This window comes from Panulirus ornatus, chromosome 23, assembly GCF_036320965.1.
Source record: "Panulirus ornatus isolate Po-2019 chromosome 23, ASM3632096v1, whole genome shotgun sequence".
NCBI classification, from domain to species: domain Eukaryota; kingdom Metazoa; phylum Arthropoda; class Malacostraca; order Decapoda; family Palinuridae; genus Panulirus; species Panulirus ornatus.
In genome coordinates, this window is record NC_092246.1 from 9148052 (window position 1) to 9161083 (window position 13032).

The 13032-nt window shown below is 43.0% G+C and overlaps 1 protein-coding gene across 1 annotated transcript in view; it reads right to left on the reverse strand.

Annotated features, from left to right (window-relative positions):
• LOC139756788 (ras-like protein 2) overlaps positions 1 to 13032 on the reverse strand; it is a 79764-nt gene that overhangs the window by 66317 nt on the left and 415 nt on the right. The window lies entirely within an intron of this gene.

Sequence of the window (13032 nt, forward strand, 5' to 3'; positions counted from 1 at the left end):
CCATACAAATTCCCCCACACCAGCCATAAGTGTCTCCCCCACACCAGCCATACAAGTTCCCCCACACACACCTACATGCCCGACATAACAGTATACACATCCTGCTGATTTAAGTCATGATATTCAAACATCTCCAAGATCGGCATTAACCACTTCCAATATATTTTCAAATCCACTATCGAATACATAAGTTCATAATAACATTTTTACATAGATATTACTAAAAGGTCAACTTTACGCTCCCCAGCAACACTCACCACACAATTGGCAGCCAATTAGCATAGTGACAGACATCAACAAAAACGCAGGGTATACATGAGGTCATTCAACTATTCAGTGTTCATACAACTGGCTGAGAGGGTAATTAACTACATGCAAGAGGCTCCAGCTACTCCCGTCTGAGGCACCGCTGGGTAGATGAGCGAAGGGAAAGGTCTTGCTTGACAAACACTCAATATCTCGTCCAGTTTTGTTCTCGCTTCCTCCTCCTCCATGATGGCAACTGCGATTGGTTAGGGGACTTAAGGCGTCCAAAAGCTCACGAGTCCCCGCGAGCATCTAACGGGGTCTGGGGCCGTATGCAGAAAAATTCTTAGAATTCTGCTTATTTTCATGCTTAGCTGAGCAAGTGACTTAAGTGCCACACACAAAAGGACTAAGCATGATGCTTAGCAAAACTTAAGCATAAGATTTAAGGAGTATGAAATGCAGTTTGGGTCAAAATATTTGTCGTCTGCTAAGAAAATACTTCAGCGTAGGGCAGCTTTCAGAAACATGCTTAGCAAAATTCTTAAATTTAAGTAAAATTCTTTGGGGTTAAGCATACTTAAGCATTCAAAGAAGTTTTCTGCATACAGCCCCTGGAGTATATAATATACAGACACATTACCAACCACATAAGTAACACATCAAAATTCTCTAAAGTCCCTTGGGGATAAAATCTACCCAAAGTCCACATCAATGAAATCTAACTCTCCACTATATATATATAAAAAAAAAAACTCAAGCCTAAAGCAAATGACTGGTTAAGGGTCTATACTAATCAAGAAAATTACTATCCAATCGTACCAGAGGCAGTTACTATGCCCAGAGCCAAGCTAACAAACCAACTAATCACATAAGAATAATCAATCAACTTTTGGTTCGCTAATTTCTTTTATACCACCAACATCACTGTGCCAGATAATAAGAAGTCCAAGAGACGATGACTAGCTAATGACAAGCATTGTCCACACTTGCCCGCCGGCGAATGCAACACCACAATACTTTATATATACGTGAGCCAGTTGGCAACACAAGACTACACTGTCAACGGGCAGGGTCGGCCAGACACAACCTTCACTCCAGCAACCCGGACGCTCCTCCTCCTCCAACTCACACCACGAGTACAACTTGGACGCGAAGATGTTTCTCCTAGGCTAGAATTATGGATACATATTTCAGATGATTATTGAGGGAAAGGAATTACGTAGGTTACATTTATCAGTTCACCTCTACCCATAGCAGCGGATCAAACAGAACGCCCACACAAAACTTAAGACATTTGTTATAAAAGGTGTGAAAAAAGTACTTCTACAGTCTACAAGTGGTGGCTGAATGGAATAACATGGCTGACGACACAGCACATAAAAAGAATTCTGAGGTTGTGTAGTGGAGAATGTTCAAGAGATGGGGGCCCTACGAGAATAAAACTCCCTCCCCGTACGGTACAAATAAGTAAACATGTAACTTCACACACACACACACACACACACACACACACACACACACACACACGGTTAAGAGAAGGGGCAACACGTGTAAAACTCTCTCCATGGAACACACACACACACACACACACACACACACACACACACACATAAACATACACAACTGCGCTTATCGAAAACACCTCAAAGCACATAATCAAAAACAACCACGCACATACAAGATAGGAACAAATTTATGATCATCCAAACGCGACCGAAAGTCAGGGTCAAACCTGAAAACTGAACGATGCAGAGAATCATTTCCCGTACCAAAAGTGCTCTCTCACCTTGTGTGTGTGTGTGACCCAGTGAGCGGTCGGCCGACACAGGGGCGTCCCAGACACCTCGCTAATCTTCCCACACACCACGTTGGAAAGGTCCTAAAAATGGCTATTTATATCTGTGACTACGCGCGTACTATCTTGCAGGTTTTCAGAGCTTTGTAAAAACACATTCTTCTTCGGAGTAACTAAGACATTCATCTATGACAACCAGGTGGTTTTTCGTATACCTTCAAGGCGTAGGAAAGCTTATTAGCAGAATCTACGTGGGCAAATCAGTAACTCACTATATGGATGAGACGATACAACGAAATTTGTTGCTAGTTTTATTCTTAAAACGTAATTATGTTTAACGTTTCAATATTCATTCGTCTATTTTAAGTTCTATTCATAAATATTTCTCTATCACTCTTATTCTGAGTCACGAAAGTCATTATGAAACATGCAAACGTAAAATCTTTATATTTTCTTCATCAATATTCCGTTCCCCTTTTCTGTAATAATCATTGGGATCTGTATCGAATTTTATTGGATCTGGTTCATAAACAACCTAGCCAATACTTAAAGATTTTAAATATATAATATATATATATATATATATATATATATATATATATATATATATATATATATATATATATATATATTCTTTCTTTTCTTTCAAACTATTCGCCATTTCCCGCGTTAGCGAGGTAGCGTTAAGAACAGAGAACTGGGCCTTTGATGGAATATCCTCACCTGGCCCCCTTCTCTGTTCCTTCTTTTGGAAATTAAAAAAAAAATAATGGCCTTGAGGCTGCTTTACTATAAAGGGCATGGATTAAGAAAATCTTTTACACATTAATGAAAAAAAAAGATAGCGCCATACTCCTACGGGTATTCGAACCAATGGTCGTGGGTGGATGGCCATTTACAGATGGAGGTCGTACAGTCCACCACACAAGTTAGCACCGACATTCTCAACACTGCCTGTGTATGTACGAATGCATGTGGGTAGGAACGTGTGCGTGCATGTGTGGGCAAGCGCGCAGCAACAGAATAAAACATCAACTCTCACTGTAAACAAACTTCTAGCAACAGTTTGACAGGTGACTACACTGCTCCCCCTTCCCCCTACCGCCACAAACGCCTCCACCATCCCACCCGGTTCGGACCTGCCGAGTTACCAATGAGTATTTGAAGGCCATGTGTATTCGACATTATTATTTACCATCATCTAAATACAGTGGAACTTTTATCTTACATTTAATGAACTAATTGGGAGTTGAACACTCTGTTCTGATACGAACTATGGCCTGCTTTCCCACAGGAGAAACAAAAGACGTCTGAAACAAAAGTCTGACACACAAACAGACGTGACAACTCCCACGCCTCCGATACTAGAAATAGCCATCCCTCCCGATGCTGACCGACCCGTCAGGTATCGGCGGGATCGGGTGAGCTTCATGCATCTCCCACACACACACACACACACGTCTGACCTACATCCTTCCAGCAGACCTCCTGTTATCCTAAAAGGCAACATACCAAAGAACACAGGTTAACGCATCCAGCAGACTGACACACAAACCTGGCGCATTTTAGGCGAGGTCACACACACACTAGGGGAAGTAACATACTGAGTGAACACGTAGGCAGCTGTAACCATGCAGTTTACACAGAGTCAGCTTTAACGTTAGTGTTAACACAGAAGCAGCTGTCATCGTAGAGTTAACACAGAAGCAGCTGTCATCGTAGAGTTAACACAGAAGCAGCTGTCATCGCAGAATTAACACAGAAGCAGCTGTCATCGTAGAGTTAACACAGAAGCAGCTGTCATAGTAGAGTTAACACAGAAGCAGCTGTCATCGTAGAGTTAACACAGAGCAGCTGTCATCGTAGAGTTAACACAGAGGCAGCTGTCATCGTACAGTTTACACAGAAGCAGCTGTCATCGTAGAGTTAACACAGAAGCAGCTGTCATCGTAGAGTTTACACAGAGACAGCAGTCATCGCAGAATCAACTCTTAAGAGGCAGATGTCACCACAGAGCAAATAAGTTTTCAGATGGTGCAAGCTTTATAGAGGAAGTGAAAAGCGTGGGGGGGACAGCATCAACTTACGAAGGAAGTTGTGTTCGGTAAAACACACAAGGTGGAGCTGACATACTCGAAGACGCCAGACTGAAAACACACAACCAAGACCCGACAACCTGGGAACTGAAACAAACAGCGAACCGACATTCTGACGACACACTCTGGCGTGTCTAGCCGAGCCCCACTAAGGGACTGATAAGCCTGTCTGAAACACACAAATAAGAGTTGTTACTTTTGCAACTAACAAGATAACTAGCCCCAGGGGGAACGTCGTACTTCCCCCAGTGACATAAATCACATCCATTCCCTCCCACTGTTCTGCAAACCCTGGGTAAGACAACAGATCTTACGCGGAAGGACACCACCAGACTGGGGTTTCATCATGCTAATATATAATCTGTCCTTAATTCATAGGTCGGGAAGGGTCTCATAAACCCTTAACCTTTTCACAATTCACGAGAGCCCTGCAGACCCTCTTAAAGCACGCATATTAACAATACCACGATTCACACTTCGTGAAATGAGTACTAACATGGTCTGCAACTTGCCAAACGTACCCTAAGTCTAAATCTGGCAGTGACCACATCACACACAGCCTTTTTGCTGATTAGATACATTTCATACACCAACACTATCCCTCTCTATGTATATCATGATGCTTCACGAGCCACACATGATTTGGTCGTCCCTCAGAGCCTAGTATTACCATCAAGGGTGCTAAAGAGAATCCCTCATGGTTCGCAGTTCATTCTCACACGTTTCAATATTCATTCGTCTATCTTAAGTTCTATTCATAAATATTTCTCTATCACTCTTCATTCATTGTTTTACTGTATGTGATGGTATGGAGCCGCAAATCACTGGTTTATAGATGCGGTACTCGAAAGAAATTATATGATGAGCTTTTTATCATTTCTTTTCTGCTTTCATTCTCATTCTATCAAGAACAGAGAAATAATGAGGTTTCTCGACGTACAGGAACTTCTTCCATCCCCGTATTTAGAGAAATAATTTTCAGCAATATGTAACCCCTGATAAATCACACTATTAAACAACTTCTCCAAGTCTAATTTCCTTCTCAAACACCTAACCTCACGTACATATCACCTGCCCAAGCTCTACAGCAGAGAAAAAAAAACCAATTCCCAAGAAAACAAGGCACTGTTAACAACCTCAAATATATTAGTGACGGAACAGTTTGTGCAGTTCATGTTCACTCTGTGACGCAAACAGATCCCACACAGTCCGAGCTGAAACACAAGGACAGTCGACACCAAGATACGACATACTGTTGGCAGATACACCAGTTTATGTGGGGGATACTGTTGGCAGATACACCCGAGTTTATGTGGAGGTGGGGGGAGCAAGGGGAAAGAAAGGGGGAGAAGGGGATAGTGCTTCTACCCTTCACACAACCTGGCATTCGATCCAGTTTCTGCTACCACGTCCAACCGAAGCCTCGGTCATTCATTTACGCAATTCCAATTCGTCTATTCTCTGCTTGGGTACAACACTAATCTGTCCGGGACGCTTGTCCAGCAACATCTCAAGTGTTTTCATCTTCCGCTGCAATCGAAGCAGAACTACCCAATGCTGCTCGAATGTTGACGAAGATCTGCTTCGGGCACGCGAAGGCAAGTCACGCACCTAATATAGCCGACCGATGGAGTAGCCTGAAGCCTATGGAGTAGCCTGAATTTATCAGCTATGCAACCTACATACGTAACTCCCGAAGCATAACGCACGTATTCTCGGGCAGACATCCGTCACTGTCCAACCTGTTCTGCTACAACTCCTAGCTAGTTCCAACCATAATCCTTACGGAAGTTCCAACCACGTGTCCTTACAGGCACGAAAATAGAGCCACACGTGCACCCCAATGTTTACAATTTTTACTCGAGCCGTGTCAGGTGCATCTTCAAAGTTTAGCTGAACCATTTTTATAACGCCTATCACTCGCCTATGGGGACATTCACTGCACGTAAGCGACCAGACACATTAAAAACGCCTAAAGATTTTAAGCTGTTAGTTGAGTTTGTCTGTATTACCGGCACACAATCATATTCCGCTTTCCCTGTCGTTTTAATGACGTTACGAACTTAATTTATAATTCAAAGATTTGAGAAAGAACAATGATGACATACTTGATCAGTCTGTGAAAGAAGCGAGGCGTCAACTCAAGCCATGTTAGGGAGGGACTGGAATATACCAAGTATTTTGCATGATACTGGAACAGTGTGTGTACCAAGATGCCGAACACAAATTGACGAATATGATGGTGGAAAAACATACAAGTAAACTATCGCTCGGCTCCACCACAACACTATACCCACACTTCTCCACACCACACAAGTTCCTCCAAACTTAAGACGTCCCAGATTGTGGTGTAAGATCTCGGAATAACGTACTGTAGAGGGCAGATAACCCTGCTAGGTTATATTCCTTGGTGAAGTCACCTGATAATACTTGACGTTTTCGGGTCGTCTTCTACCCCTACAGCACCAGGCTGGGCCCCAAGGCTTGCTGGTTTGGGTGCTAGTCGACCAAACTATCGGATGCTGCAGCCCGCAGGCCCCGTACAAAGCCTTCTAGACCCAGTCCGCAAAATTAGTTCGCTCCCAAATATCTCGTAACTGGCCATACGTACGTAGTCAAAACCAATGGAGAGGTTGGGAGATGGGAGTCGGCAATTTTCCGTATTCTGTTGTCCTCATCATGTAAGAACATCCAGATACATGGCTGCTACATAAGAGATATTGCTTACATATTTATCATCCCCCATAACAAATACGTTAGGCAAAGCTTTGATTGTTCATACACATCACCGTCTGCCACGACAATAATAATTCCCAGACTATGAACAAGGGTAACTTACGAAGTCAGTCAAATGCTCTTGATGTGTTTTGACTCCACTGCTCCAACGTGCATTTAAGACGTGCTCTCGGCAGACCTTCGTGGCTTTTATGAGGTCACTTATTCACTAGTCGGTTTCTTAATAAAGCTAATCTGCCGCAGTGAAGAATAGCTACCGGGTCTGTAGCAGCCTAGTCTGGCTGAGCAGTGAGCAAGCGATCTTAAAAAGCTTGTAAAAGAGGGTTACGGTTAATTCCTTTTGAGGTTTACGGTTAATTCCTTTTTCATACGTATAATAACAACTCTCCAAGTCTTAATAAGTCATGTCCAGCCTACTCAACAATGACTCCATGATAAAAAATACTAGTTAAATCTGTCGTGTTGCATAAATGACATAAAAAAAAAATCATATAGAGACCGGGTAGATATGGCTGGCTGCCCGTCACACAGTCGACAGCAAGCTAAAAGCTCTGGCAATCACTCACTCAAACCATAAATTATAACAATCAAGGTCTGGTGCGTTATCATCATTTTCCTATTGTTGGTTATGTAATTTCATTCTACAGCAGCATATGTAGAAGGTTTAGGAGGAGATGACCTCGGGAATCGTGTATGTAATGTGTTGAGTACGATGGCGGGCGGGCGATGAAATCACCACATAAGCTAGGTAAGGTGTTGGTGCATCTGGGGAAGGGGAGGGAAAGTATGTCGTAGTGATCATGTTGTGGTAGGCATTGTCTTTAATTATGAATACGATGACAAGCGCGTTATTCTATTTTTCATCTCCCCCGTGTTGAGTAGTGGTATATGGGATTAATATGTTATATAAGTATCATAGGTATAGCCTATCCGTGCTCTTTGTCGTAATGTGTAGTTATAATACGACGAAATTAGGAGCAAGGAAGGATTTGAGTGCAATCTGGTTCTTCTTAGATGAGGGATTGCGCTTATACTAAGAGTTAGGTTGAATACTTGTTTGTTCGTTTTTGGTGCCAATGGGAGTTCAGCTGAAAACATTCAACGTGTGGATGCGTACTGTGTGCTGCGCTAACTAGGCTTTGTGCTGGGAATGAAAGGCTTTTGGGTGGGTGTTTTCGTACTAACGTCCTAAGTGACTGCTTTGGGCAATCCTTCATGGAAGTAATTTACACTTGAGATAGTACCAATGGGAAGAGCTTCAAATTAATGGGGTTTGACATTACAGGCAGATGTACTTGTGTGCACTGGTAGGTGGCGGACGATAACCCGAACGGAGAATGTGTACAATGTTTGGGTTTGAGCCCCAACAGCCTGGGTCAGCTTAAGGCTGCGTTCTACGAGTGGCTGGGGAGAGGTGGGTTTCTTTTGGGCAAGAGGAGGTTTGCTGAGGTATTTCCTTGAGAAGCGACGTCAGAAAGGGCAAGTAGCTCCTTGTCGTGCTCTTGTTGCTAAATGTTCCTAAGTTCCATTTACACCACAATAGGACAACTCCTGTAAGTGGAGCCTGCTCTCAACCTCATAGCATGGATTCTCTGACCAAAAATCACTTCACTACAATACATACAAACGTAACACAACACATCATGGCCTCACCTCACCTACAACTCCCCCCTCTACCCCCAGATACAGATACCACTGAACCATTTGACATCGACCTATATATCCACACGAAAAAAAAGATACTTGGCACCATCCACCCTCCACAAAAATGACAACGACACTAGACAGCTTTGGAACCAGCCTAGTCAGAGGTATTCACAAACACTTCACCTAACAATCCTCAAGCTCTGCAACGGAGTCCCTTAGAGAGCAGTTCTTTCTCCATTCCTCTTCAATCTTTTCCTACAACACCTCCCTACATCTCACACACAAACCAATGTGAAAATCTGAAGGGGGGAATGACCTCACAGTTGCATCACAGCTCCCTACCACTACACAAGCAAGTAGCACAACACCCAATTGGAATATAATGACTCGCCTAAAAAAGAATAATATCTGAATCCCAACAGAAATCCACTGCCACTCTCTCCTAATCCCTGATAAATATGAATCTAAAATCCTCCCTCCCATAACCTTTCATGGTCAACCACTCAGAGCACTCACTAGCACGAATTTCAAACAGTTCAGCCACTCCATCCTAAACTACGACTCATCTGTCAGGCCATCGTGCATTTCAAAAACAAACATGACAAAAACTACAAAGCAAGATCACTTAGAACGATCAATGGCTGCTTAGCAACCATAAACAATGATCATGTACAACATGAAAACAGGATTCTTCAAATACAATCAACACCTAATTCTTTGCAACAAAACAACACCCCTTCCACCCAAACCTCTCAGTAACTACCCAGCAACCCTCATGCAAAATGCTCACACCTGCCTCTCATGACAGCAACTTTCATCCAAAAATCATCTTCATCCAACAAACACACACACATAAAAATACACACTTTAATGAACCACAAAAACACAATAAATAACCGCTCCCCTGACCCAGTCTTAAACTCCAATCCATCAAACACGTACATATGGACCTTCACTCCCCAGACATGTACGAGTTACACCCTCGTTAATGGTCTGACCACCACCCATCCCTTCAACATTATAAACATCAGTTCACCCTCTAAGAAACCCTATTATGCTCTAGGTATAAATTTCTACAATGAAAACCTCATTTGTCCTGAATTAACCTAACAAAGACAAATTCGATATCACAGCATCTCCTGACCCGAGGTTTCGTCTGGTGGACAGTAAAGGTGCCCCCAGAGAATGGGGTCCCAGCGTCGAACAGCATGGTAAGAAGTGTGTGTACGTGTGTGTGTGTGTGTGTGTGTGTGTGTGTGTGTGTGTTTTCAAGAACTCCGATTGCAAGTAGTAGCAATGACAGTGAAATGAGGTCAGCTTCGAGGAAGCTGTATCATCGTCAGCAAATAGAGAAGAACACTGAGTTGTCCAAGGCCCTCTCGCAACAAAGGAGCCCACCGTATCCTGCTCTAGTGTAGAGAGCAAGGCTCGAAGGTGCAAGACAAATTTTGGTAGTCTGGAAGAAATTTTTCATTCTTTTTTTTGTAATATATATCATTACACAATCTGATGACTCCTTTTACGGAGCTCCTGCAGCTTCAAGGCTGCACTACAATCAGTAGCAGGGACTGAGAGGTAATTCGAAGAATTTGTTCACCTTTTGTCCATCGACAATGATGCACCGTTGCCCTCGCCAAGGGCTACTTTTTAATGGCGGTGTAATCTCGAGCTGGCAGTATCTGGTAACTCCTACCACGTATTATACACGCACATTGATAGATGGATGGACAGATATATTCATACATATTCGCCATTTCCTGCGATAGCGAAGAAGCGTCAACAAAAGACTGAGCCTTAAAGGAAAAAAAATCTTCTCTTGGCCCACTTCTCTGTTCCTCCTTTTGGAAAAGTAAAAAGTGGAGGTGAGGATTTCCAGCCCCCCCCCCCCCCCGCTCCCTCCCCTTTCAGTCGCCTTTTACGACACGCAGGGAATACGTGGGCAGTATTCTTTCTCCCCTATCCCCAGGGATAAAATGACACCTAGAGAATGGATAGGAGCAAATGTGGCCTTTCTTCGTATGTTCCTGCGCCATCTCTGACAAAAAAGGGTGATCATGCAATATATATATATATACGGTCATTGGCCTCACTAATATAAGAGCTTCAATAAGAAAAAATATTAATTCTCTAGATAGCGAAAATAAATACCGTCATTTCATCATAACTGATCTTCACAAAACTATACGAGTGAAAAATAATATAAATGAAATCATAGTTCTAACCTTTGTCTACTAAAGTACGTGGGCAGTTCCCAAGTACATAGAAAAAGGTCAACTCACATCTGACATTTATCTTACTACTGTCTTCTATATTCTTACTAACAATTAAACTGGCTTACTATGATAAAAACAGTTTGCCCAGATAACAGCAATGTGCGTAAAACTTATACATCTTAACCCAAGGATGCGTGTAAACCTGTAAACTATAAACTAATTTGGTGTATAAACAAATACAACTTATTCTAATCGTGTCCATAAACTTACAAAACTTAACCTAATGATATGAATATAAGAGCCTAAAGTGTGTGTAATCCTGCACAACATTATCTAAAAATGATGTATAACCTACATAAGTGTATATACACCTATCGACCTTCATCTTCAAAACTTAACCTAACCTACCCGAGCCTAGCTTTAACAAACATAAATACCCTGTAGGGCCATCACCCACGCCCTTCGATGTTCCCAAAAAAAACATACACTTCTGGTTACGACCCACGCCAACGGCCGTGGCTTCTTACTCCACGAAGTGAGAGAGGAGCCACCCACCCATCCACCCACCCAACGCCAAAGGACATGACAATGTAGGCTGGCTGTCAAGCGTGTCTGACCGTATGATGCAAGAGACCGTCTACCACCCACCCCCCAATCCTCACCATCACAACTAAAAAGGACTGACTGACCTCACATCACCACCCCCATGATTCAAACCACTCACTCACATGACTCATTACGCTATGACTCAATTGAGCCATTCATCCCTTACACTAACATGACTCAAGTCATTCAGAGTGCACGACTGACTCACACCACCAACCATGATTTACGCTACGCTATGCGACCATCGCGACTCGCCAAACTACCATGACTCAAGCGATCACGTCCACCGTGATTCACGACAGGCCATATCTCCACTCATCACGACTCACTACAATCACCATGAGCAACCAATCCATCACAATTCATGGCTCGTGCCATCCATCATGCATCAAGACTCACTATCAGCTTGACTTATGTCATCAATCTATAACAATTCATGAATCAAGCCATCCATTCATCAAGACTGACTCTACTAAGATGACTCAAAGGTACAATTACCGTTTTTGGCATCCAGCGAATTTCTGTCGTTAGGTTTGATTCAAATTGTTTCTGTGATTTCCCCCGCCCAATACCCTGGTTCTCAGTGATGCCCCATTATCGTTGGATAAAGAGGGGGAGGATCTCATAAGATGGTGATTTGCGGTAGAAGTGAAGGTCAGAATTGTGCAAAACATCAAAAAACAAACATTAATAACAAAATTTCAACTTCCAATACAGGTGAATGTCCGAAAGGTTTAATTTTACCGACTCAAATAAATCAATCCGTCGCGATTCATGACTCAAGCCACCCAGGCATTCATCATCAAGTCTCGCCAACACCAGCGTGATTTAAGTCAATCAACGTCTGGCTAACACCAAGGCCTCCCTGGGTCAACCCCACCACGACTCTCTCTAGGCGGCAACAATAAATCAACAGAAACCCCCAACTCCCAAGACCTTGCCACCACACACCGCTACACCAGCGTGACTCACTCACCAAAGAACGATGCCCAACTTACATGACAGCACCCGAAAACCAACAGACCACTTCATAATGGTAACAGTAGTCCTATAATACACCTAATCTGCCTAGTACATTTCAGGAGAGAGTGAGGAGAATGTGGGTGTTCCACACTAGTCTTATATGAAGACTGATGATAGCTAATTAACCCAACCTACCCTCAGAACTCTAGCATGACCACTGAATAACCTAACCATTACCCCCCTACAACACCAGCAGGACAAATACACGCCTCGGATCACCAGCATGACTGAGTGACCAAGCCTCACCGCAGACCGCACCAGCCCGCATACCACCCTACTACTATGACGCCCGGAGGGGTTGTATGGCGTTCCTCAGCTGCTTCTGCTGCAGCTACTACAATGGCAACCAGTTGTTCCACTACCCATCACCTTACATACCTTCATTCTCTACTACACTGACTAAATCTCCATGTTAGGGATCCGACCTAACGCCGGTAAAAAGGAAAGAAATAAGACGGGATAACTATTCATAAGTTTCCCCCATAAAATAACTACAGTTTTCGGGGAATATTCAAGTTAAACTCCTCTGTTGCTTTCTTACTAAATTCTGCCCATCCCTAAACATTCAAATTCTGAGATTCTCTTCATGATACTGGGATCACCGAACAATATCGAAATAGATCTTTTAAAGTCTCTGTAACCTGCAATGTGTATCCCATTTTCGATT